Source organism: Aulonocara sp. 'chitande type north' Nkhata Bay, linkage group LG14 (assembly GCF_057382095.1).
Source record: "Aulonocara sp. 'chitande type north' Nkhata Bay isolate Kocher_YH1m ecotype deep benthic linkage group LG14, A_spYH_male_GT1.1, whole genome shotgun sequence".
Taxonomy (NCBI): Eukaryota; Metazoa; Chordata; class Actinopteri; order Cichliformes; family Cichlidae; genus Aulonocara; species Aulonocara sp. 'chitande type north' Nkhata Bay.
Genome location: NC_141357.1, coordinates 25,250,358 through 25,278,021, shown reverse-complemented (window position 1 = coordinate 25,278,021; position 27,664 = coordinate 25,250,358). Strand labels below are relative to the sequence as shown.

Genomic DNA, 27,664 nt, shown 5'->3' with positions numbered 1-27,664 from the left:
GTCTCCGTACTCACTAGTGTGTGTGGGTTGCATTTGTTTCCCACTCTCTTTTTAAGCAGTGTTAGAGGAAGCAAGAATCCCTTAGCAAACAGATGGGCTAGTATCCTGGTGAGACTCAGTGAGTGTGTGCATGTGCTTTGTTTATTAGGTTGTTTGTTCTGGTTGAAAGAGTTTGTTGTTCATTAAACAGCAGCAAAGTGTCTCGCTAATTAGAAACTTGCTGTAACTTAAAAACCAGTATGACAAAGAATCCCCTCTCTTCTTGAAAAATCAAGTATGTTACTCTTCACTATTGCAATATATTTAATAAATAAATATATTTTTTTATTTGCAAATTTTATGTTAAAATATGCTGGACTCATGAAAACGATGGACTGTATTATGCTGCTAACACTTTAGTCCTATATTATAATAAATTGTTATACAATTAGAGGAGACGTTGAATCGAGTTAAATACTTTTACCTTAATTGTGGCTGTTAATGTTATTTCACATCGACTGAACAATTGAAATACTTGTAATATCACCAAGCAGCCCACACCTATGCACGCTGGGGCTGCTGGTGTACTGTTGTTAAGTAACGCTTAGTCAGTCTTTTCCTCCACTACTTCAAATTGAATGGTGTAAAGTTTACCAAAAAAAATCTTTTGAGATTAAACACTTTTGCTGAGAGTGTTTACTGTGAGTCACTCACTCCCCAATCTGCCTTACCTTTTTCAGTTTGAAGCTCTATTTTGGTGGAGTAATGCTGGACAAGCTGTGCTGAACCTTTGCCCTCTGTACCGCCTTGCCTTGCCTTCTCTTGCACCTCCGCCCACAGCACACTACACTCTTAACTCCATTTTTTTTCTTCCCCTCTCTGCCTTGTCACCACTCTCTCTGCATCGTTTTCTCTCTTGCTTCGTCTGTCCTCATTCAGACTGTATCACTCTGCTGTGGCTCTTGTGGTCGCTGAAGAACAGACATTCATTAGCATAAGGCCAGGGTGCCATGCTATGTGTGTGCGTTTGTGAATGTATGTTTGTGTGGTTCTTCATGTTGGCTCATGTGGGCTTGAAGGACCTTGCTGCTGGCCTGTAGGGGAGGGGGAGGTTCAAACATACTTCAATATCATAGTTCCATGAAATATGCATGAACACACACACATAGAGGAGACACTGCAGCACTGTGGTTTTTCCTTCTTTACTTCTTCCAACATTGGAAAACCTCCTAGATTCAAGCTCACCTTCCCAGTACCTCCCAGACCCTCAGCTCTCTCGACCTCCTTGAAACAAGATGTTACATCTCAAGGGGTTTATCCAGATACAACAAATTTCAAGTACTTGTACTACAGTTGAATATTTCCATTTTATGTTTCTTTTTTTTTTTTAAACTTCTGATTGGCACACAGGCTCACAACTGACTGGTTGCTACACATAGCCCATGCGTCATGTAATGATGACTTCACCTCCACTTAGCCCATACACTTGTATTAATTAAAACATGGACATTTGAGGATCAGTAAATGAACCTTTCCTGCCAAGGATAGTCAGCTGTTTTTAATGAAACACATCTTTTTTTCTCCAGATGATCCCCCTTGGGGGCACCACACACACACACACACACACACATTTTTATATATATTTTATTCAAAGTTAAAAAATCTCAGTCTCTGGTTTTCTGCTTCCTGGTCAACTCCACTGACTTCCTTGACCACATGAATTGTCAGGATAAACAACAAACCTTTTTTTTGTTGAGCTGGCCTGAGTGTACTCCATATTAAGCATGCAGTTATCAATCGTCATTTAACTTCCAGAAACAGTACTTAAAACACTGGTGTCCACCAAAGTGCTTAACATGCTGAAGGCAAAATCACACTATTACAAGTCATGTTTCTACCAGCCTTCGGGCTAAACTAACATTCTGTCTGTAGACATATCTGGGCAAATTTGAGAACTTACCTGGGAATTGATTAGCTTCACTTTTGAATGCTGATGAGGTCGTGTGGAGTAGTGAAAGCAGAGATGCTAATTCAGTGATATATAACAGATCATTATCTGCAAGCTGGAAACAAATTATGTCTCTGTGCTCCCGCTTTATTTGACCATAATTGTAGACTAGTATTAGGTACCTTGTACAGTTTGTTCTGCATTTCAAATATGCTTTAAAAAGTTTATGTGTACATTTACATTTGAGCATCTATATGTGCTGACTTGATTGCACGAGTAGATCCCCATGATTCACAGCAGAGTGTGGCCCTCTGGGATGGTTTGGTGAGGTTCGTTCAGTCGCACAAACCGAAGATCAAAGCCAAAGTGTTGAGATGAGAATGGAGATAAAACGCTTCAGCTCGGTTGCTGTCATTGCAGAGAAAAAGATACAGCTGGTGGGCGCCTGATGAAATGATTTAAGTGATGTATAGTTAAGAGGCGAATAGGACTGTGAGGAGAAGGATGAAAAAGAATAAAAAGCACAGAGCTGACTGTATTAAAAAAAAGATAAATTACATAACATCCTCTATGCTTAGCTGCATTCAGCTTGTGCGTCCATGGCTGCTTGTCTGCTAACTGTGTTTGTGGACATTGATCTCCTCCTGGCTCTGTGACATGTTTGCACTTTTCCCCTTCCTTTTGTTCAGCCCAGGTGGAGGGAAAGTGTCACTGTAAGCATTTCTGTAGCCTGCGTGGGAGATCACTCTCTCATCTCTCACCGCCAAGAATCCAAAGCAAAGTGACGTCTTCATCTATGCCTCCACCTCTACCCTACTTAATCCCTTTTCCCCACCCTCACTCTATGTCATCCCTTGCTTTCCCTCCCACTGCCTTTCCATGCACAGTTACACATTCACATTCACAAATGCACCCTATGCCCTCCCCCTGCCGTGCACACACACACACGCGCGCACACACATCCCTTGGTGTTTCTCCTGACAAATTCTAACAAATGTTTTATTGGTGTCAGTTGGTGTCTCATTTGAATTGAATTTATACACCTCTGCTCCAGAGTTGACATCGATCGGGTTTAACTCATTTAATAGCCATGACATTTGCCTATTAGCTTATTTACTGTCAAAACAGGCCCAGGCTCAGCTGGCTTCCTGAGAGACACTAACTCTTGCATTTGTATCCGTTAGGGAAGAAAATGTGATTGCTTGTGCAAAATATAAACTCAAGAAGAATGTTCAGCCCTGAAATACACACAGAGATGGACTAAAATGAATGTGCTTCATCTACAGTTAGGTGCATAATTTGTTGAGAGTTTTGTAGCTTGCATCTGTACACCACCACAGTGCTTCTTAAATCAAGCAGTCTGCATGTGATTGAAGTGCTGACTTTCCTTTTTAATTACAGCCATATTTATACATCATCCTCCATTTTCTGAGGTTCAAAAGTAATCGGACAAGCTAACATAATTTTAAATGCAAGAAATGTTTTTAGTTCTTGAATAAAAATGATTTGTCGTCAATGTTTGCCTTAAGTCTAGAAACTATGCATACTTATAAACAATGTGGGTTGCACAGCATGCACAAGACTAAGCTTATAAGTGAAGCTGTGAAATAGCCACTGATTTTGTGAATGCCCAGCGGGAAGCTATCTTAAAAATTCATCTTGGCTATGTGACAGTGAGATAAAATGAGGAGAAGAGAAGGCTAATTTCTCCAAAGGCAGAAAGAGAATGATGGATGACTGAAAATCTGAAAGGATTAGGAGTTAGAAGGTAGATAAGATGCGGCAGATTTTGGAGTGATTATGACGATAATAACTGTGCCTTTGAAGCCTTTATGACTCTACATTTGCGTGGGTATGAGATCAAGTGTATGCACGGGCACAGGTATGTCAGTCAAAATGTCTGATTCCTTCTTTGTTGCTGTTTCTATGTCTTCATACGAGGTAGATGTTAACTCTTACATCCGTGGACCTGGAAAAGTACTCGTAATTACACGCTCACATCAGCTTGTGTACATACATATAAACACAGCAACAGTCTTCAGTGGCACATTAAAGCCCTTCCAAAACAAATCAATGAAAGCTGTTACACAAATGAGGAAAAAGATGACAAATGAACAAGAGACAGACAGTAAAATGGATGTCGATCCAGAAGTAGGAGAAAAACGCTAAGTATCGTGAGGGAAAAGGGAGTCCTCACTTTTTATTTTTGCATATCCTTTTTTTGTGAGCACATGGTCTTGAATCGCTTGATTGGATATTTAAAGCAGGCTGTGTGCAGCATTTAGATGAGAGCAATGGTTTACAGCTGGTGTATAGCGATTTGATTAGATGCTGTAGCTCACTGCAAACGCCCCACAAGCTTCTAATTGGTTATTTATCTAGAAAACATGCCATTTAGCTGACATTACTTAAACTAAACAAGCATATAGTGGCATGCGTGCTCACATGTAGTCACGCACAGACAGAGATGTGGCACACACACATACACACGCACATATATATATACTATAGCACAACATAAATCTGCTGAAAGCATCTCCAAACCATCTGCAGCAGTAATAACAATCTGGTACCTAAGGCTATATGCTCTACTGTTCATTTCAGCACACTTCTCTTTGCACTCACACCTTTTCTCCGATTGCTCTTTCCCCCCCTCTATTGCAGGTCCCAGTTTTTTTTCCCATCATCACTCTTGCTTACGCTCTTTCTCTTAAGCATGATGTTTTGTCCCCCTCTTTTGTCCCACTCTTTAGCCTATCACATACGCTGTTAGGAGAGGAGGGGGGGGTCGCTGTCTTATTTAATGAATCATTTCAATGTAAGCAGCTATCTCCTGGAAGTTTTCAGTCTTTTGAATATGTGGCTTTACAGCTGAAGGCCCCATCCAAAGTTGTGTTTCTTAATGTTTACAGCCCTCCCAAATACTGCACAGACTTTTTTAATGACCTCAGTGAACTGCTGTCTGTGATCTGTGATGATTTTGACTGTGTAATTATTGTTGGGGATTTTAACATCCATGTGGACAACCCTCAGGACAAAGGGACTAAAGACCTGAGTAACACTCTGGGCAACTTTGGGCTGACTCAGCATGTAACAGAGGCCACACATAATAGAGGACACACTCTTGACCTACTGATCTCCAAGGGCCTGAGCATTTCAAAGGTTACTGTGTCTGATGTGGGCCTGTCTGATCATTACTGTGTTTTCTTTGAAAGTAAAATCTCAGCCCACATAAATATATCAACAACAGTGATCACAAAACGGTGTATAACTGAACACAGTAGTGCAATTTTTAACCAGGTCTTCCCATTAACACCTGACCTGTCCAGAGGGTCAGTCAATGAGCTCGTCAATATAGCTTCAGTGCTAACATGTTAAATGTAATAGACACTATTGCTCCCATTAAGGTGAAGGTTATCTCTGGAAGGAAAAAGTCTCCCTGGAGAAACTCCACACTGGTGAAAAATGAAAAAAGAGAGTGTAGGAAAGCTGAGCGCAGATGGAGAAAAACAAACCTCCAGGTTCATTATGACATCTATAAAGAGAAACTTCACAATTATAATTTACAACTCAGGAGTGCAAGGAGGTCCTACTTCTCTGACATCATCACTAAAAACAGTCATAATGCTCGGGTCTTATTTTCTACAGTTGACAGGCTAACAAACCCTCCTGTGTCAGTGGCAGCTGAACTTCATTCAACCATGGCCTGCAATGACTTTGCCAAATTCTTCACAGAAAAAATCCAAAAGATTAGACAAGCAATTGGTACATCAACAGCAGATCCAGGATATGTACTGTGTCCACCGAAAAACTGTTTAAACACCATAAAACAGTTTCACCCTATTAACAGCAAAGACCTGGAGGACATCTTAGGTCAACTGAACTCCTCCTCCTGCTGTTTAGATGTCCTGCCAACAAGTTTTTTCAAAAAGGTCTCAAAGACTTTGGAGTCAGACCTGTTACAGATCGTCAACTTTTCTTTAATATCAGGTGTGTTTCCAGAACCACTAAAAACTGCTGTAATTAAACCTATACTAAAAAAGGACAATCTTGACAAGACACAAATGAACAACTACAGGCCGATCTCAAATCTCCCATTTTTAAGTAAGATCATTGAAAAAGCAGTTTCTCAACAGTTCAGTTACTTCTTAAAACAGAATAACTGCTATGATGTTTTAGACAGAACCACAGCACTGAAACCGCTCTGACCAAAGTGTTTAATGACATATGTCTGAATACAGACAGTGGAAAAATGTCAGTCTTAGTTTTACTGGATCTCAGTGCAGCATTTGATACAGTTGACCACAACATATTACTCAAACGACTGGAGAACTGGGCAGGTCTTTCAGGAACTGTACTAAACTGGTTCAAAACATACTTAGAAAACAGGAAATACTTTGTATCAATAGGTAACTTCACATCTGAGCAGACAAGTATCACATGTGGAGTTCCCCAAGGTTCCATCTTGGGACCCTCTCTGTTTAACATTTACATGCTCCCACTGGCACAGATTATAAAGAACAACAAAATAAACTATCATAGCTATGCAGATGACACACAAATATATATCACAATGTCACCAGGAGCCCGAGGCCCTGTGCAGGCTCTTGGTAAATGCATTGAGGAAATTAATGGGTGAATGTGTGTGTGAATGGGTGGATGACTGGATATGTAAAGCGCTTTGGGGTCCTTAGGGACTAGTAAAGCGCTATATAAATACAGGCCATTTACCATTTACCATTTAATGACTGGTTGTGCCACAATTTTCTCCAGCTAAACAAAAACAAAACTGAGGTAATAGTCTTTGGCGCCAAAGAAAAACGATTACAGGTCACCAGAGAACTTCAATCTATACATCTAAAAACCACAAACCAGGCGAGAAATTTGGGTGTAGTGATGGATGCAGACCTAAACTTAGAAAAACACATTAAGACAATAACAAAGTCAGCTTACTATCACCTCAAGAATATTTCAAGGATAAAAGATCTGATGTCTCAACAGGACCTGGAAAAACTAGTCCATGCATTCATTTTTAGTAGGCTTGATTACTGTAACAGCATCTTTACAGGTCTACCTAAAAAATCAGTCAGACAACTACAGCTCATTCAGAACTCTGCTGCTCGAGTCCTCACTAAGACCAAAAAAGTGGACCACATCAGTCCAGCTCTGAGGTCTTTACACTGGCTGCCTGTCCGTCAGAGGATAGACTTTAAAGTTCTGATGCTGGCCTATAAAGCTCTGAATGGTTTAGGACCAAAATACATCAATGACCTCCTGACCCAGTATGAACCTTCCAGATCCCTCAGGTCATCTGGATCCAGTCTTTTATCAGTTCCCAGAGTCAGAACCAGACACGGAGAAGCTGCATTCAGCTTTTATGCTCCTTATATCTGGAACAAACTCCCAGAAAGCCTCAGATCAGCTGAAACACTCAGTTTATTTAAATCCAGGTTGAAGACTCACCTATTCTCAGCTGCATTTGAATAAAGCACCAAATCCACACTTTTAAGCTTAAATTTCAAAACTTACATTTAACTACTGATTTTATCTACTGTTCTGATTTTATCTGTTTTGATTTTATATACTGTTTTGTTTGTTTGTTTGTTTGTTAATTAGTTAGTTAGTTTGTTTGATTGTTTTAATCAATTTTAAATCATGCTTTTTATTTGTTTTTGTTTCTAATGTCTCTGTAAAGCACTTTGAATCACCTTGTTGTTGAATTGTGCTATACAAATAAACTTGCCTTGCCTTGCCTTGCCTAGGCTCAGTTCTCAAGGCCAATGAGTCTTCCATAACGAGATCCCCTGAGGAGAGAAGAGTAGTGTAAAGAGCAGCGGGGACAGCAAATGAGAGGGGAAGAGCTGGGGTTTGATCTCCTTTCTGACCTGCACAAATAGTGCAGCCTCTAACTAACCTTTCACTACCACTTCTCTTTCTCTCAGTCTCCCTTAACCCACCATTTACGTGTTCCACTCCCCTCTGTTCAGGAGCCATCTATCATTACTGTCCATTGACCCGATCAGATGCATTATAATCTTCTTCTGACAGCACTCCTGCTGTGTTTGCAATACACTGCACAGCGAGAACGGCTGAGGAGAAGCGCAGACAGTTGTCCTTACAGAGGAGAGGGAGTCTGGGGTAAAAATCAAATGGGTGCATATCTAAAAGTGAGACAAAACGTTCTTAGGAAAAAAGGAGCTTTTACAAACACTTATCCACCCATGTTCTGGAGTTTGTCACAAAACTGATTCTTTAAAGATTGATTTTCTGCTTTCAATAATAATCTCTCTCCTGTTATTTGAGTTCACTACAGATTACCCACAGTCCTTATTTCATCGACCAAGAAAGTCAAGCAGAAAGGAATGATGTGCCAGTCAATGACTGTTAAACTAGAGTTACCTCCCTGATATCATAAAGTCCGGGCTGTGGCAGCTAGCTGCTGTTTGCCTCATTAGTATGTGCGCTAACAGAGTGGCAAGCTGCTCATCCTTCCTCCGACAGCGTTTTAGCAGTTTAAGCGGGAGTTCAATAAAAGTGACTCTTAATAAAATGCTCTCTGGCCATTTAGGGAGACATGGTCTCTGGCAATTTTGTAATGGTTGTCTTTACACAATCTGTGTACTTTCATTGACTTTTGGCGTATTTGTCAAGGTGCACCTTTCAAAAGAAGTATACAAATGAGCGGCAACCAGCGTAGTCTTGTGTCAGCATGGCATGATGGATATGTTGTAATTATAGAACATATCCATCATGCTCCCTGCTTTATACCTAAACACAATTGGTTTAGGTATAAATGTAAAATGTGTAATTTTATTTCTGTATTGCTAGAGTTAAACTTAAATTGCAGGAGATTTTTTTTGAAGAACTCCTCAAAAGCTTCTCATTCTCCACTTTCTTGCTTCAGGGCTCAGTTGATTCTGTGTCAGTGTTTTCGAGACAAGATAACATACTGAAAAATGTGAGATGGTAGCTTCTGCACAGTTAACAGTTACTGATTCATCCGGTATTGTAACATTGACACTTGTGACAACACACGAATAATATCATAAAAATGTGGCTGGGTGTGTGAAGCTCGCTCAGGTACGCTCAGGCGATGTCCTCTGTGTGAGTTTCTGACAGCTCAGTCTGCCCTTTCTCGTGTTTTTTGATCAGAGAGTTAGGAATGAAGGGGCAAGGTGTTGCCCTTTTATTTGATGCATACATTATGCACCAATAGTTTTCACTGCATCACAAATAAATAAATAAAGCAGCACATTAAAGAAGTCAAAGATCTAAGATTCCTCTGGATCAAACACCTTTTTCTTATGCAGACCATGTGTACGAGTTGATGAATATAAAGTGCTTTAATGTTGTCGGGCTGTAAGCATGCTATTGTTAGGTCAGAAATCTTCTCAGCAAAGAGACTCTGCTTTGAAGTTTTGCATTTGTCTATAATAGTTTATTAAATCTTTGAAGCTTCTGTGAAGACGCTTGTGTTTGCATATGCATTCATACTAACTGTACTGAATAGAGCTGTGTGTATGTGTGGACCGGATCCATACATACATGTGTATGTGCACGTGTATAATGTGCACTCACATACAGAGCACCTGTCTAGTTTCCTCTGTAGCAGTTTAAACATGGGCCAAATGTGTCCTCACAGTTTTCTAGCGTCACCATGGTAACAGTGAACTTGCTCAGAATGTCCTTATTTACTTATGCAAATGACTTCCTGCAGCCCTCCAGCCTGTCAATCAAGATTGCAAGCATATTGGAAAAAATATAGTTAGAAAGGTGAGAACTTTCAGTCTTTGCTACAAGCTTATGTAACCCTCACTTAGCTCCAGTTTGTATAAATCAGTGCCTCCATATTTTTTTGTCTTCTAATGCTATGGTAAATCTCATATTACCTAACGGACCCTTTGTTGGGTTTCAAGTTGAAGCTTTTCTCTCATTTATCCATTTGCATTTATCCTTTAATCCATCCTGTTCTTTGTTGTGTTTCCTAATGCTGCTTCTTAATGCTACTTAATTGTTAACTGTCTGTGCCAGTTTCATGCTGATTCATCTGCATTATGTAATTTGTTTGCAAGATACAAATAGTGGGAATGTTTTGTGAAATTAAAATTGTCTGTCCCGAGCCAGACTAGCTTGCTTATATACTTTTTCCAATACTTTGCACAAGCTACCAAATATCTTTCCGCTCTCGTTCCCTTTTTTGTCTGTCCTTAGCTTTCGCCCTCCTTGAGGTTTTGCTTGTTTATTCTCTTCTTCTTGTGACTTCTTCCAGCTGCTTCGTCTTTTGCTTTTATTTTTCCATCTGCATTTTGCTCACTAACCCACTATCCTTTGAAATAAGAGAAAGGAGAGTCATTCTGATTCTTTAAATAGTGCCAATTACTTCTTTTATATATGATCTTCTGAAATAATCATATTTCTTGAGCATTTCTTTAACAATATTTATTTGTTAAAATGATTTTTTTTTTAAATGCTGTATTATGGTCAAGGCAATACTAGTATAAGCTACTTAAAATCTGACATTAGATTATTTCCAAGTCAGGTGACAGACTGCCCTTTTTGATTTGGGAATGAAGCACTGCCCCAAATGAAGGAATTAAAGATGGATGAGATGGATTTGTGGTATGTCTGAAATGTTAATTGGCTGACTGTAAGCTTGAGCAGTTCAGCAGTCCGATTTTCTGCTTTCAAAAGATCTCTTATTACGCTGGTCAACAATTTTTCAGACGTTATCTGCTTGAGAGGATGAGAGGTGAGCTATTTTTTTTTAAAGATTTTGAGGTGCTCAAATATGACAGTTAAAATAGATGATTGGCTACCATTTCCAAGATTTCCTGCTCTTTTCTCTTTGTACATGTTGCCCTTGGGATTAATTTTTAGTAAATACAACATCTCCTTTCACTGCTATGCCGATGATATCCAGATTTATTTAGCTTTGAAATCCGATGTTTGCATGAAGTTAAAATTTGGTTATCACATAATTTTCTTACATTGAACGAGAATAAGACCGAAATCATAGTCTTTGGTAGTCACACTCCGCTAGACCAGTTAGCTGATGCCTTAGGCCCTCTCGCTAGCCATCTTTCGTCCACTGTAAGAAACCTCGGAGTGTTCCTGGATGGCTCTTTTAAACTCGAGAAACAGGTGTCCACTGTGGTAAAAAACAGCTTTTACCAGTTGCGTCAGATTTCCAAAGCAAAGCCGTTCCTTCCTTTAAAGGACCTTGAAAAGCTTATCCACGCATTTATTACATCCAGATTGGACTACTGTAACTCCCTCTACTCGGGCCTCCAACACTCCTCTCTTTGCCGGCTCCAGTTAATTCAAAATGCAGCTGCGCGTCTTTTAACAGGTACGAGAATTCATGAACACATAACTCCAATTTTAGCCAAATTACATTGGCTCCCTGTTAAATATCGTATAGATTTTAAAATTCTTTTGTTCACTTTTAATATTTTGAATAATTTAGTGCCCAGTTATCTTTCTGATTTACTCCATTCATACAATCCCAACAGAGCACTTAGATCGTCCAACCACAGGCTCCTAGCACAACCTAAGACTCGAATGAAGTCGAGAGGCGACCGGGCCTTTGCATCCGTGGCACCCAGACTCTGGAATAACCTCCCCGTTCATATTCGCACTGCTGAGTCTATCCAGTCTTTTAAATTACGTCTTAAAACTTATTTTTTTACTTTGGCTTTTGATTCTGTCTAGTTGGCTGTTTTAGCTTGTTGCGTTGTTACCTATTGTTTGTTGTCCTCTTTTATTGTTTGTTTTAACTGTCTCATGTTTTTATTGACTGTGAAGCACTATGGTCAACACTGTTGTTTTAATATGTGCTATATAAATAAATTTTGATTTGATTTGATTTGATCAAAGTTTTTATTTTAACAACTGTGTTTGTTAAATAGATGAGTTTTAATTCTGAATTGTTAACTTTTTTCATTTGTTTATGGTCAATTCATATGATAATATTTAATCTTTCTTCATTGTGTAACAGTTTAAAAGAGATATATAGATACACGGAGAGATAAGAGTTAATATGAAACACATATACATCATATTTAATGGAAAGCACAGCAGAGCTATTTCAGTTCACAAAAAAACTGGACTGAAATTATTTAGAGCCCAGCAAGCCCAACCAGGGAGGTCAAGATGTTGTGTCAAGGTGGCATGTTGTGACTTGTGATTTATGTCTGTGGATATCTCCACAAGCAAACTTATTTTATTTGGTAATGTAGTGCACCAGAACAGGAAATGCAAAGGTTATCTGCCTTTTGGTGGTGCAAGTCACGTTATTTTAACAGCATAGTGTGAAAGAAAATGACAAATATTACTTGTGAGACATATACTTATTTAACATTTTGACAGTACAGTGCCATGAAAAATCGTTTTCCCTCTCCATGATATATTTGTTTTTTTGCACACTTACGGTTTGTAAGTCATTAAACTTTCAATATTAGACGAAGATAACCCAAGCAAATACAAAATGCACATTTTGAATGATGATTTTATTTATTATGGGGAAAAAAAACGTTGACTAGTGTAAGCTGATAGCTTGTTCTAATCTTACTCAGTTTTACATGTTGTGGTTCAACATGAGAAAAGCCGTGATATGAAACTGAGTTTCAGGACAGATGTCGTCTGCTCATTGTGAGTGTGTTAGACTTCATTTCATTACCTTTTTCTGGCTTTCCATTTATATTAGAAATATACAAAGTAACATTACCATCTTTCCAGCCAGCATTTGTGAGGACATAGATGACATAAATAAAGGCTGTTCATCAGTAGATAAAACCTGCCAGAGTTTCTGTGCAGTGTGAGTTCCATAGTCATTGATAGTCATTTGATTGTACAGTCAGTGACAGTTTCTAGACCTCTGCAAATAACTCCTTCCATATCTGATCACAGTCACTGTGTCAGCATTTCAGGCCTGTCCAACAGGGATGAGATCCTCAGGCAAACCTAAAACAACATAGAGCAAGTCTTTGTATCCCTTTGCTGACTGATCTAGAGGAGGTGGCTAGGGACATGTCCACTGCTTTGGTGACCCCAAACCAGCAGAAAATGAATCACACTGTGAAATAACAACATGGATTTTTTTTTAATGGCTTGGGAGAAAGATCCTTGACATTTTGGGTTCTTTGACTGGATGATTGCCACCGGTGGTTGTATGTTATCGATTTCTCGAAGCGGAACCAGGTATCCTCTTTGTGGAGCAGTTTCACAAAGCTTGTTTGGCGATAGCAAAAACGAGACACTCTGGGTCTATAGCTGTGTGTGTGGCCAATGACTATTCATGAGTTACTGTTCAGTCTGTGTGATCGTCATGGTGTGGTATGTGTGGAGAGAGGAAGAGAGGTTTACTGTTTACAGTTTTAACATTTACTGCGAGAATGAGCTCATGTTTCTCCTCCTGCTGTCATTTAGCAGATGCTGTTTCTTGTCAACAGTGAACAGAGAGATGAGCAGAATTAGTATCAAACCCACGATACTAAGACAATAATGCAAGTGGCAGAAAGACAGTAAACAAACACTGACAGAAAAGAGACAATGGCATCTGCTCTAACTGAGCTGCAGAGTGAGTGAAACCTCATGTCTCTGATGTACAAAAGATCCTTGTTTTTTAATTATATATGTATTTTTTAAAGTTAAACTTTATTTTCATTTCATATTTTTCCATTTTCTTTTATTTAATAAGGAGCCTATTATTGCACATGTATCATGGCCATATAAAATATAACGTTTCATTTCCTTTTTTTCTAGCCAACTACAACCTGTCATAATTATGTAATGTATATTTTGACATACAGAGCAGGCCTATTATAAACATATATGTACATATATATATAATCAGTCACACCCCGAGCGCTCACTTTTCTCAGGATCTGTTGTGTATAGCAAGAAAGGCGTGTGTGTGTGTGTGTGTGTGTGTGTGTGTGTGTGTGTGTGTGTGTGTGTGTGTGTGTGTGTGAGAGAGAGAGAGAGAGAGAGAAAAAGTGAGAGTAAGTTAATTTCATGCAGTGTTACCTCATTTTGTAGCATAAAAATTAGGATGATACATCATTATACATATTCAATGAGAAGCTAGCTTACATGCATAAGAGGTTGTCTGAGGGATGAAGAGATAAAAACCTTTGGTGATAAATTGATTTTTATGCAGTTTTCAGGGAGAAAAATGTTTCAAAGATAAAAAAAAAAAATTCAATTTCTGGCCACAAAGTACTCTTTTTAAATTGGTTAAGTTGTTACCCTTATACCACGTAGCAGTGTTGAGATTGCATTTTGAGTATCCGGCGTATCCTCTGGAGGAGTTTTATTTGACACCCCCCCCCCCCCCCCCCCCCATTATATTGTTTACTCCTTTAACTAAGTCAGTGTTTAGTCATTCCTGCTGATGATGAAAATGACTTTATAGTAAATCAGTGTAAAGTGAAAGGAAGACAGAAGAATGACAGCTAGCTGCATTTAAAAGCACTGTTACTTCTTATTACACTCATGCACTCATATAAATAGTCATTATCTTTTAGCTTCATTGTTTTTTTGTTTCTTTTACTCAAAAACTGTATTTTAGTGCAAAACAACACATTATTTTTTTTGTAAAAGTGACATCTGCACTTCCAAAATGAAATAACAAATTTAATGCATGAGTAGCCCAAGGCTATTGAAAATGATTAAAGATTTGCAAAACTATTATGTGAAGAGCATGAGATGATGTTTCTTTTTGTGTGCTTTTCCAGCTCTATTTCACATTGTGACTTTTGTAACTTTCATTTCTTTTGCTCTTATACTCTCTTTTATATTTTACTCTGTCATTTTTCTTTTCTCTCTCCAGATTTCAGCCAAAAAGTATGAGACCTTATTAAATCATTTCTGGTGCCTTGTGCACCTTCCGCAGTGGCAATGCTGGACAAGGTCAGAATACTGATAAATGGAGCACACGTGTACTCGGGCAGCCAGACATTTTTTATTTCAGGCCATACAGCTCAGATAGTGTGAGGGAAGCAGATCGGTGATTTCATGTGTTGAAATAGAGTCTGAAATTCAGCGCTGCCCCGCCTGCACAAACCCAAGCATTTATTAACTCCTCGTTAACCTTCAATGAAGAGTGTCTTTTTTGCTTGTGGTACAATAAAGCATCCAGTATCTATCTCTTAGATGTCTTTAATGTCACCTCTGTATTTTCCGCTCTGTCTGACACAAAGAGGACAAACATTGCACACCGAAGCAGAAGCCCCACAATGCTTCACCACCTTAAATGAGAATGATGCTTCGAGATAAGCTCTGAAAGCCGCAGAGACATAAAAGATACAAAACTGGTTCTATAAATAGTAGCAGTCTGCACAGATCCTCAAAGCAGTAGTTTTTTCGGGGAGGAAATATTTTTTTCACTTGCTTATTTTACCACAAAGACTGGAAGCTGCTACCCTGGCTCTGCCAGAAAGTCTACCTGCTGAAACCTCTAAAGCTCACTAAAGCCTTTCTCACACATGGCTCAACATAGCTAGTTTTGTGAATCGGTTAAAGTGACAGCCTTTTGTCATTCAGACTGAGGTCACCTTTACATCCTTGTTCCTCAGTGCTTCATTTATACACAATTCAAAAGGCATGCAGACTCTTGAAAATGTTTTCACTTTCATATTTTTGCTTAAAGGTACTGCCGTATATGCGAGTGCTGACCCTTCCCATCGCCTACAGGCTACAAGAGAGCTCTCTTTTGGGTTGGGTTGAGATAAAATGTTATTAACGTCATATAATTGTTGTTTAAGGCATGCCCCAGAGTTATCCTGTTCTTTGCAAGCTAAACAAAGCATAAGACAGTCATATATTTGTGCCTGCTTATTTGTATCGCTGCTACATGCAGCTCTGAATTGTGCCATGCTGAAAATGAATATGGCTGAGCGTGTATTGCCTGATTACCATCGCAAAGGGATCACATTGCTCATTCATACAAGAAAGGTGCCGACAGCCATATGTAAAGGAATTAATAACACATTATTATATGTTATACCTTTTTATTTAATTCATACAAAAACCTTGAATGTCTTCATTCAAGAAATCATAAAAGTCATTTAAAAGCATTCAAGGATATAAATATCAAAACACACCATTAAAATAGCACGATTCATTTTACTGTTACACCTCACTGTGTAGCCAAATGCACTTGAGCGAAATCAAGATAATTCAGCAGCCTGTTAGAAGTAGGTTGGCTGTATCAGTGACAGCAGGGCTGGTGCCTGTAGTAGCATGTGTAGAGGCTATGTAATGGTTATATTTAGCATCTCATCTCCCAGACGGTTCTCTGAGCACACACTCGACTGGCACAGCAGCCTATTCTGGTGAGAAATGTGAACACTGGGAACAGTTAATGCCGTTCTGGCCCAGACAAAGCGATATCGTCGGGAATAATCTTTTTTTTTTTTTTTTTTTGGACAAAAGTTTTACTACACATTTCTTGGCTCTGTGTGAATGATGAGTTTTCCAGCATCTATCAGTTCTCAAGCCTCACTTCTAATACAGATACTGATTTCCCTCTTTTCTGTAACTTTTGAATTCCTGTGTGTGCGTGTGTGTGTGTGTGTGTGTGTGTGTGTGTGTGTGTGTGTGTGTGTGTGGTTTTTCCCTCTCTCACCTGTATTGTCTTTTTTACCTTCTTTCATTCACTCCCAAAGCTCGTTTCCCTCAGTAATCTTCCTGCCAGAATGAGAGTTGCAAAACAGGCTTTTTTTTTGTGACAGAGTGTGTGATGTTCCTTGTGATCCCTCCCAGTGTTTGAAGCTCAGACTTTCCATCCTGCCTGCAAATCCTGACTTTCATAGTATTCGTATGTAAGCAGGAAAATGGGTGAACTGAGGCATTGATTGCCCCCCCCCAATATATTCTGTATAAACATGAGAAACATTCACATGCACTGCACACAACGAAAATTTACTTGCACATACATAACTCGTATCTGAATGCACGAATGCTGCAGACTTTTTGAGTTACAGGTATGCACACAGGATACAAGCTGACATCTGTACATCCTGCTGCTGCTGTTTGCTGCTGAAACACTGGGGCTTACTCCTCTGCATTATAGATGAGGAAGCTGTGAACAGCTTGTTTGCTTTCTAAATTAAGTTTTTCTCTCCTCTCTTCCTCTGCTTCTGTCTCTCCCTGGGTTGCTGCTCCTTTTGCTTTTTACACCCTGAGATGAGCCAAAGCCTCTGCATGCCAGGGTGTTTTGCTGTTTTCCTGCATTTTTGTAAACGTGTAAGCAGCCTCTCTGCTAACAATGGGTATGAGAAGGTCTCATCTTTAATGTATGTTGCCCTGTGTATAGAAAAGTAACACCCTCAGAGCCAGAGACTTTCCTGCTGGCTAGCCTGTAGTGGATTGGAACTAAGCACATACTCACAAACATTTGTACAGCCATCTATTAGCTATATCCGTTTTAACCCATGGAGGGTAACAGAGCAGCTTGATGGTCAACTATTAACCATAGCCAATTAACCTAAGATGCATGTCTTTGAGCTGTGGGAGGAAGTTGGAGCTCCTTCAGGAAATCTGCAGAGCCACAGGGAGAACATGCAAATTGCACTCGAAAGACCTCAGCAGACCAGCAAGATGTAGCCCAGAACCTGTGAGTGAGGCAACAAGCTCAGCACAGCTGTGCATTCCCACTGCACAGAGCTTTAATTCTCCTGTACAATGCAAGACTGGATCAAGTGTGATCTCTCTCTGACTCTTTTTCTCTCTATATGAGTTTTTCCTACATTTCATACAATTAGAGTGCACTAAATAAGGGTTCAAAAATTTAGAGCATCCTAAAGTCAGCAGAGAAGCTGAAGTCATTTTATTTGAATATAATGTAAATAACTGCTTCAGCTGTTTGCAGTGGTCTGTCTGGAGTCACTTGTTTCTGATACTTTTGAAATGTTCTTCCCTTGCATCCTCTTTTGTCACATCAGCCCTCTCTCCCTTTCCCATAGTCTCTACATTTAAAGTCCTTACTCTCACCTCCACACTACAGCCTTTCATTCTCGCTTACTGGCCTCTGAAAACACCTCACCTCTTCCTCTGTCTTTAGCTATCAGAGATAGAGGAGGAGAAACATTTCCATCAGCACTCATCCAGTATAGAAATCTTACTGATGATCTGCATGTTAGTTTTCCTGACACTACACTCCCCATTTATCCGGGCTCGATCTCTTTGCCATAACAAACACGTGCCTTGTGTGCTCGCTAGTTGCTTTGCACTTCATCTAAACACATTAGCTCCATCCAAGAACCATATATAAAAAAACATTGAATCCCAGCTTAAAGAATCACTCATAACATCCATGGACAACATTACACCCACACTTTAAAGCTACAGTACCAGTCAGAAAGTTGGACACTCGTACTTATATCCAAATGAATTCAAGTCTGCTTTTCATCGTCTTTTTTTCTATTTTTCTCTATTTCTCTGTTATTGCTATATTAGATGGCAATCAGATTCATTTAAAACATGAATTGGGTAAACAGAAAACTTTCTTTTTGTACACTCTGTTCGGATTATTTCAGAAAAACGGAATATTGCATAGAATATAATGAACTAACAAAATTAGACCTAAAAACTGCAGAGCTATTCCAGTGACATTTATTAGCGGTAAATCAAATGTTAGACTATATGCTGTTCCACTCTATTATCTGTTTTACTTAGTAATAATAAGTAATAACACTTTCCTGGAAAGTTGACATTTATACTTCTCTCCTGTTGTCAAACAAATTCATTCTAAATGGCAGGATTACCTTAAATTATGCCTGAGTTTCATAAAAAGAATATTGTAGCTGAAATGATATTCAGACTATGTTCAGTGAGTCGCATCTTTCATTTCAACCACAAACCGCAAACAGATGCCCACTGTGACTAATGGGATACTATCTGATTTCTTAGATACTGTGGCATAAACAAAGCTCTGACGCACAAAAAAGAGATTAGGTGTGTCTGTCTTTCTATCTATCAGCCTTCCTGTCTCTTGAGCCTGTCTCTGTCTCACTGTGGTTTCTGTTCAGCTCTTACTGGGGTCTAGGTGGGCGGATCAGAAGTTCTAGCACTTCTGTACAACCTTTCGCCGGGCTGTCTTTCCATCCTTCTCTGGTTTAATTTTCTCTGTTCAGACTTTGACTGAGCTCGGTCAGAGGCTATTGATTCACAGAGAGACGAAAAGGAAGGTCAATGAAAGGCAGCAGAGTTGCTTGAGAGTTGATGGGAACTGTGAGCATGCACACACACACACACCTGCTGTGCTTTTCCAAGAATGACTTGATTTGTGTTTGCTTGTACTACACATACAAGCACAAATGAAAGCATTGCCTCTTCTTAGATGGATGGCAGTGATTGTGCTGTGCATGCCTCTGGATATATCTCTATCATCAACAGACTTCAACATGAGGTAGAGCTCTAACCTTGCCTGCTCATGTGTCATGTGTTCACCCAAAACAGAGCGAGAGAGTGAGGGAGGGAGAGAGAGGCATAAAATGAGATCCAGTAAACATTATAATTGTGTGTGATATCTCTCTCTTGGAGCATTCTCTTGTTCCCTAATCTGTTCACATGCCAGGCACCTGGACTTCCCTGAATGTCAAGGGGAAATGGCTTATCAGCCCCCCCATCCATTTCTTTTTCTCCCCGTCTCACTCTCATTCCTCTGTCCAGGCAGTCTGTCTGTGTGGCTCCCAGAGGGAGGCTACCCAGAGGTCAGATCTCCCTCTTCACCTTTTCAGTTCCTCTCCAACTTTTTGTCCAGCCTGCCCAGTGGGACGGAGGGTCGCTGGCTGACATTTATCTCCATGGATATGGAGTATGCTCTCAGAATGGGAAATGGGTTTTTCTCCTGCAAGGCAAGAGCCTAGAGAGAAGTATATTTTCATTGGTGTCATTTGGTAAAGAGATGGAGCGTGGACAAAAGGAGAACTCATTTGATTTTGATGTGCATCCAAATTGCTGCTGAAGAATTGGCTTTGCTGAAGCACCGCACTCTCTCAATGATCTGACTTCATGTTTTCAGTGTGTATGTGCGCAAATTATGTTTCTTTGATGCTCCATGGAATTACTGTAGCTTGTTTGCTAATGGTGAAAGCTTCAGTTACTGTAGGTGCTTAGCCCATTCAGCTGGGTGATACATGTCAAAGTAATATCCATATGAATGCCAGGACCACAAATTTCCAAGCACACGTAATGAAATAACCAGTGTAATTGAGTTCACCTGTCCGTAGTGTCATCTTTTTTCTTTTCTTTTTTACCAGCGTTAACGTCATGCATATGCACAGACAGTTATCTTCAGGGTGTAGTTTTGATGTAGCTAGCTAAAAGCTGCTACAGTTTCATTCAAAGTTCTTTCAGGAAAAACTAAAAAATTCATGTTTGACAAAAGTAATCTTTGCAGTAGCTTTTCATGATCTTGATCAGCAGAAATTCCTCTGTTGTTGGAGATAGAAGTGTTGAATTGTCAGCTTTTTAACTGGGTAACGTGAATCTGACATCTTGGTTTAATGGTTTTTGTCAAATGCTGTTAGTGGATCAAAAGACATTTTTCACACTTAAAGGCCAATTCATGCTTTTCATGTTGGTGTGTCTGTTGGATTGTGATTCATTGAGGGATTTCAAGTGTCTCTACACACTATGATGAGCCCTATTTGTTAGCTGACTTGTTTGTCAGCACATACAAATGGTGTTTAGTAGCATAGGCAGTGGCAGTTGGTAATAAACTACATCAGTATGACTACTTAAAATATGTTTCAAGATGTCTAGAAATGAGAATATAAATCGAACTGAGGGGATGTCCTCTGTTTTCTTCTGGTTATTCGATTAGAAGGGAACTAGAATGGATTCAAACCTCGAACCTTCTTGCTGTGAGGACACAGCGCTATCCACTGCACCACCACGTCGTCAGAAACATTATTAATAGGCCCATTTGTCACTCAGTGCAACTTGTCAGAATCAGCACCAACAATTCTATACATCTGTAACTTAATTGTAGATATCTATAATGAAAGCTTATAGAAAAGAATGGCAGCTATGTCACCATGATATAGCAAACATAAAAGCAGCAAATCATCACTTTCTGACAAGCTGATATTTTCTTGAAGGAACAGACAACATATTTAATTTTTACTTGAAAAAAATTACAAGGAAGCAGAAGAGACGAACCTCTCATGTGGTGACATATTGTTTGCACTGCTGAATGCTGTAATTAAATTTTTCACAGTGATAGTGTCTTCAAACAGTTACAAAGTTAACACGTTTGAAAAGGGCCTGCTTTGCTCATTAGCAGCTGGGAATGGATCTTCTCACAGCAGGGAGAAGATGAGGGTCTGCCAGATGTAGATTTTGATTATTTGACCTGAGCTCTTCTAGGACTTAGAGGCACTTTGTAAGGCTAGGTCCATCGTTTTCTCTCCGTTTTGGCCTCCCGTCCACACTGAGACGCTCATTTTCGTTTTCGCTCATGGAAAACGCTGCGTTTTCAAAACGCTCTTGAAAACGCATACATTTGAAAACAGTGCTTTCGCGTTGCAGTGTGGACAGCGAAAACGCAGACTTTCTAAAACGATGATGCACGTCACATGTCATATGATGCAGTCATGTGACCAATTAAACTAAGATAGCGGAGGGCATTATACAGCAGTTATTTTGTATCCTCTCAATTTTGACAGCCCTATTAAAGATTAATATCAGTCTTTACATGCTCCAAATTCTTTAACTCTAACTCGCTTTTGCAACTTTGTACTTTTGTGTTACTCGCAGCAACAACTCCATCTCATTGTTAGTCCATTTAAAAAACTCGGTGCTTTTCCTCAACATTTTGCTGTTACGTTTTAAAGAACCGGAAAGTAAATAAGTGACAGACTAACTGAGGCAGGTCGAATCTTCTTGCGATTCACGCATGCACAGGACTGGAACGTAAGCGTTTTCGGCCGTTTCAATGTGGACGCACAACTCTGTGAAAACGACTGAAAACGCTAGTGTGGACGCGGAGCATTTTCAGATGAAAACAACGTTTTCGAATCTATCCGGGCTAGTGTGGACGTAGCCTAAATGAGTTGCTGGTGTTGGAGGTAATCTTTCAGAGTATCACTGTGTTTCTATAAATGTGAGCTGTACAAAAAAAGGTGCCTGTTTACTGGTCGTCTTTTCTTTGTGTGCCTGTTTGTGTTAGTATTTTTAGACATGTGGTGCAGAACACAGTGGTAAAACAATTACAGTTCATCATCTAGAGCTTATCCATTGTACTGCTGCAGATGGTAAAGCTGTCAATCTACTGCAGATATGGCGTTTAACATCTACAAAACACATGTGAATTCAGCACGGTCCCCTCCCTTTTTCTACAGGATTGTATTGTTGGCTAATTGAGATTCTATACCAACCTCAGCTCTGTGTGCATTGCTTTTATCAGTGGACTTTCATCTCACCCCGCTTCATCCTCCATCCTCCCGCCTCGACCGAGCAGTCAGATATCACAGCCTGCCCCTGAGCCCTGAGCCCCGCAAGCTGCCGGGGTGGCCAGCTGCTCCCTCTGGCTCTCTAACACCACTAATTGAACCATTTCACTACTGACGATGAGTTGTATGCACAGCAGTATGGGACAAAAGCTTCAACAGGTTTTTATGTGCATTACAGTTCTCGTGTGCAAGCAGGTGTGAACGTACAATCACAGTAGAAAGGGTAGATCAGAGCGACGTTGTTAAGGCTTTGTTTACAATGGAGATAGTCAGAATGGGTTTATCGGGTAGTAAATCAGCAGGCAGCTTGTGTCTGGGGAGCTTTTAATTAGATTTGTCCAATTTTCTCACTTGCACCGACTCCCGTACACGTTCTTTCCTTTTGAATCTCTCGATCTCTTATCGTTCTCATTCACTGCATGACACACTCGCACCTCTTTCATGTGTTACTTGTGCTACGAATGTGTAAATATGGCAGGTACATAAACACTGACAGTTTAAAGGCGGTTGGTTAAAGAGACTGATATGTAAAACGGGTCACGTCGACTAGGACGTGTTCGTATCGCTGAGCGCATAGATCCGTGTGTGTGTATGAATATCTGCTGACATAAGCTATGTGCCCTCCAGCAGTTCTCTTTGCTTACCCAACTCTTATTAAAGCAGTAAATACGGCCAGGACATAAATTTGACGTCATGATTTAATTCCACTCTCTACACTCCCTCTCTCTCTCTTTCTGTTTGTGTGTATGCGGGCATGCTGATGCTCGTTAATATAGCATTAATGCTGCCTTCTAATTACAAGAAGCCAAAAACTGCTGGGGGGCGAAGTTTGATGCAGTCTATTTCAGGGTGCTCTTTTGAAATATGCCCACCTTTCCATTTCTCATCAATCTAGTTTAGAGGGGCTGATATATTGCTACTGTGTGAGTTTTTATGAGTGTGTGCAATTGGAGTTTTATGTAGATGTTCTTGGGCGGTTAAAGAGCCAAACAAGCTGCAGGTGTTAGTGCCTCTTATCCTCCCCAACTTAAAGGCACTCTGGATAGTTGCAGAACAACCTGATATAACAGAGCGCAACCAGGTACACAGCCTTCTATTTACAGTACTGGCCCTTTTCCAAAACACTACACCAAAGATGATCAAAAACCTGAAAAAGATGAAGTTGTAAATATAATTCATTCCCTCCTTAATTTTACTTTGAGATATATATCTAGCAACCTTTCACTGCTCCACATAAAACCCCAAATGACACGATGACTTTCCTTGTGGAATGTTATACTGCGTAGAGGGAAAACTATATATTTTGTTTTTGTAATTTTGTGTCTGTGTTATGCCACACATCTGGTGCAGCTCACATGCAGATGCATTTAAGCGTTGTTTGGGCTACTTTTGGTGACTGCAGCTAAATGATGGCTTTGTCCACTGTTGAGTGAGCCATGTGAGCCCCACAAGTCAGGAGCTAGGCTTGACAGGTATCACGGCCAATCCTAGGAGGTTCTGAGGAGAGTGTTTACTCCTTTTACCACCCTGTTTAAGTGTTATCAAGCTGTGGGACCAACATGAACATCAATTTTCTTTTAATTTAAATACCATTATGGAAGTTTTATTGGATTTTATTGGGTGTAATGCAAGTAGAGATAACACAGGGCCTTGCAAGCGGCGATAAGGGGAGTGGATCGAGAGAGGAAGTAATGACACATGGGATGTATATGAACATCTGGGGGAGGGATGAGGACAAGTTTTAATGTTATGTCAGATTTGTATAAAATATCAGGTTCAACTTTTAATTGGGCTGATGAATGTTATTATGTGGTACCCAAACACATCCTCCTTCTCCATCTCTGCATCATAAACTTTGCCTGACTAAGTCACACACACACAAAACGAGTTTCTTTTGTGAATAGCTGTGAAGGAGGTTTCTGTAACTTGTGAAAAATGCATTTGGGGCAGTGCAGAGAAGAAATGGGATGAAAGCACAAAGGAAAGAACACTTTAGCCACACTCCTAACCCGCCCATCATGCCTTTCTTCTTTCCTTTAGTCTGAGACGGAGTGAGACAGTGAAAGAAAGCATTAGAAGAGGTGTGAAAGGAAGAAAGGGTGAAATCTGGACTCCTCAAGGCTTCAAACAGGAACACGGCTTTCATCACCTTACAGATAGAAAGAACAGAGTGATTGTTCTGTAGAATATGATCATATACTTGCACTGAAATAAGGCCGACCGAGTTTTGTGCAAGAGACATAAAGTTAGCATGTGGTATTAACTTAACCCATGTTTGGTATTCTATTTTGTATCTCTGGATATTACCTATTGAGTTATTACTGATTACAAAAATTAGCTTTTTTAAATTTCTGCTTCTACAGCTGTGCTCATTTCACTTCCTGTTCTCTCCTTATCTCTTCTCCATTCCTGTCCCGTGGTTACCTGGGAAACAGTTTCCTTTGCAGTGAGAAAAAGAGTCAAATTTAGTTAATGTTCTCATCCCCTACAGGGCTGACATAAAAAATAAAACAGCATTGAATGGCATCGACATGTTTCCTGCACAAACTGGGGTGGCTGTAGCTCAGGTGGTAGAGCAGGTCATCTACTGAAGGTTGGTGGTTCGATTCCTGGCTTCCCCTAGTCTGCATCCCAAATAACCTTGGGCAAGATACTAACCCCAAATTGCTCTCTGATGCATCCATCTGTGTGTGAATGTTAGCTATAAAGCACTTAGATAAATGTGCTTGGGTGAATGCACAAGTTGTGTAAAGCACTTTGAGTGCACAGATGACTAGAAAAGCGCTATATAAGAACCAGTCCATTTACCATTTACAAACGTGTGCGACTGTGCAGCATTCATTAGGTGCTTTATTAAAATACGGTTTCCCCCCGGTGTCCATAATTTGTAGTGATTTTTAGTTTTTCAATTCCCGACATTTTCTTGGTCATACCTTCCTTGGTTTTATTAATAAGCCACAGTCTTCTATTGGACACATGTCGTCTCTGACCACACATTTTGAGCCCAACCGCACAATTACTTTAGCCTGTCTTCAGTTTCTCACTTTTCATTGTGCCTGTTGAACTGTGATCGGAAGCAGGTAGTTAAAGCTGTGTAAGCATAAATATAGAGAGTTAAAAAGAACAGTTTACCCCAAAATCAAATGTACATGTTTCTTGTAACTTCAGCCAGATCATTGCAAAAAGAGGCATGCACCTTCTTGTGTCAAAAGAAGCTTGTGACATTGTGACAGGATATGAACCTGTATTATTAGGCATCTATTCACTTCTTTTGGAAATCAGAAAATATGGCTGGGTTAAGAGATCATCCAATTACACACTGGGAAGGTGTGGTGGGGGAGTGGGCTCATGTCACTGGCAGTAATAGTAGAAAGAGGCTACTCACTGAATAAAGGTATTTTCCTTGTGTGTATGCATGGTTATTCCTATGTTTATATTAGGGCTGCTCAATTAATCGAATTTTAATCACGATTACGATCTGGGCTTTCAACGATCATTAAAAATGACTGAGCCGATTATTAGCCCCTCCCTCATTTATCCGCGACACCTTAAAGGCCGGTCCGTGAAAATATTGTCGGGCATAAACCGGTCCGTGGCGCAAAAAAGGTTGGAGACCGCTGATTAAGAGGACCCGAGGGAAGCTCGGAAAGCTAAGCAGAAGTTATTTGGAGAGTGACTGCCGTTGGTTGAAAAGAGAGTTTAAAAAAAAAAAAAACTTCAGTGGTGTTGCACACCATTTTATATTATTTTTTTTAAGTCATTGTTAACCCTTTAAAGCCGGTCAGAGCAGCAAGCTCCGTTTTGCGTAACTATTGTTAAATCCCTGTAGAACCTGAACCGTGTAAGCTAGCACAATAATTTGTTTTGCATATGAAACCGGAGGAGTTGTACTTATATCTTATGCCATCAGCTTGTCCTCGGTCACGGTTTCCTTCCACATATAGCTTTGCAAAAATTGCATAAAAAGCGCTTGCAGGAACAAAAACATAATATTCCAGAAACACGCTTTGCCGTTCCTATCAGCTGTTCGTAACACTTCCCACAGTGAAATGATGCACATGCTGTTTTCTTTGCAAATTTGCATCATAGGATTGTTTTTTGTTTTTCCTGCAGTATATAAAAATTGCTGTATCTCCAAAATAAAACTATGAAGACACTCAAAATAAATTTCCTGTTGTTGTAAACTATTTTTTGCAACTTTATTGTATTTAAAGTTTTGAGGGATAAACCTCTTAAATTTCTCCAAGTAGAAATATATGTAAACAAAACAAAAGCGATTTTCGATTTTTTTTGTAGTTTATTGCACTTTTTTGCAATTTATGTAATTACTATGGACTTAATGCATACATATTATTAAAATATGGGCTATAACAGTTGTATTGATGTATAGCAACTTGAAATGCTCCCACAAATGGCACTACAGCATGTAAAAAAAATAAAATAATATAAGCTCTGGTGGACTTGGTTCTATAGTAGGTCTTAAAGGGTTAAATAAATATCGTCAAATAATCGTGATCTCAATTTCAGTGAAAATAATCGTGATTATCATTTTTGCCATAATCGAGCAGCCCTAGTTTATATTACACAAAGAAGCAAGTGGTATTGATAAATGAATTCCAGTAGCTATTAAAATCATCTAGGTTATTGTTTTTTAGTGCCATTTATCTTTCTTTGCAGATGCATTCGGATAGTAAGCGTTGCCACTGAGATATTGAATTTTTTCTTCCTCTGTTTCCAGTTCAGGAGGATTGTTTTCTTAGAGACTGTCATTGTGATCAATATGGGTTACCCATATTTCAGTGGTGATTCAACTGAAATAGCATTTCCAAGCAGTCAAATTGATGGAGACGGTGCAATGCTTCAACTCATGTATGAAGATAATGTTTTGGTGATGTTTATTCAGAATGTTTAAATAGCTCAGTAGAGCAAAGGTGGCATGTAGGTAATTATGTGCGGTGGTTAATGTGCAATGTGTGGTGCAGAAACTGTGAGATTGTGAGAGTCATAGAAAATATATTATTGCGCATGTGTCCAGAATTAAAATTCCCAGATCTTTTTCATAATTTTAAAATAGTTGTAAAAAAAAATGCTAATTTTAAGTAAGAACTGAAATAATTTTGCGAGAGATATCCTTTATTATTACTTTTCAATACAAATAGTTTTTGGTTTTTTTTTTTGTTTTTTATCCTTCTGTTTCTCCTGTGTGTGTTTGTTTGTGTATGTACGTGACAGGGACCCAGTGTGTGATAGCTGAGCCCTGTCACCCACTCCCACA

The 27,664-nt window shown here is 39.5% G+C and overlaps 1 protein-coding gene across 1 annotated transcript in view; it reads left to right on the top strand.

The window, feature by feature from the left end:
* schip1 (schwannomin interacting protein 1) overlaps positions 1-27,664 on the top strand; it is a 230,695-nt gene that overhangs the window by 13,134 nt on the left and 189,897 nt on the right. The gene's annotated exons all lie outside the window — the stretch shown is intronic.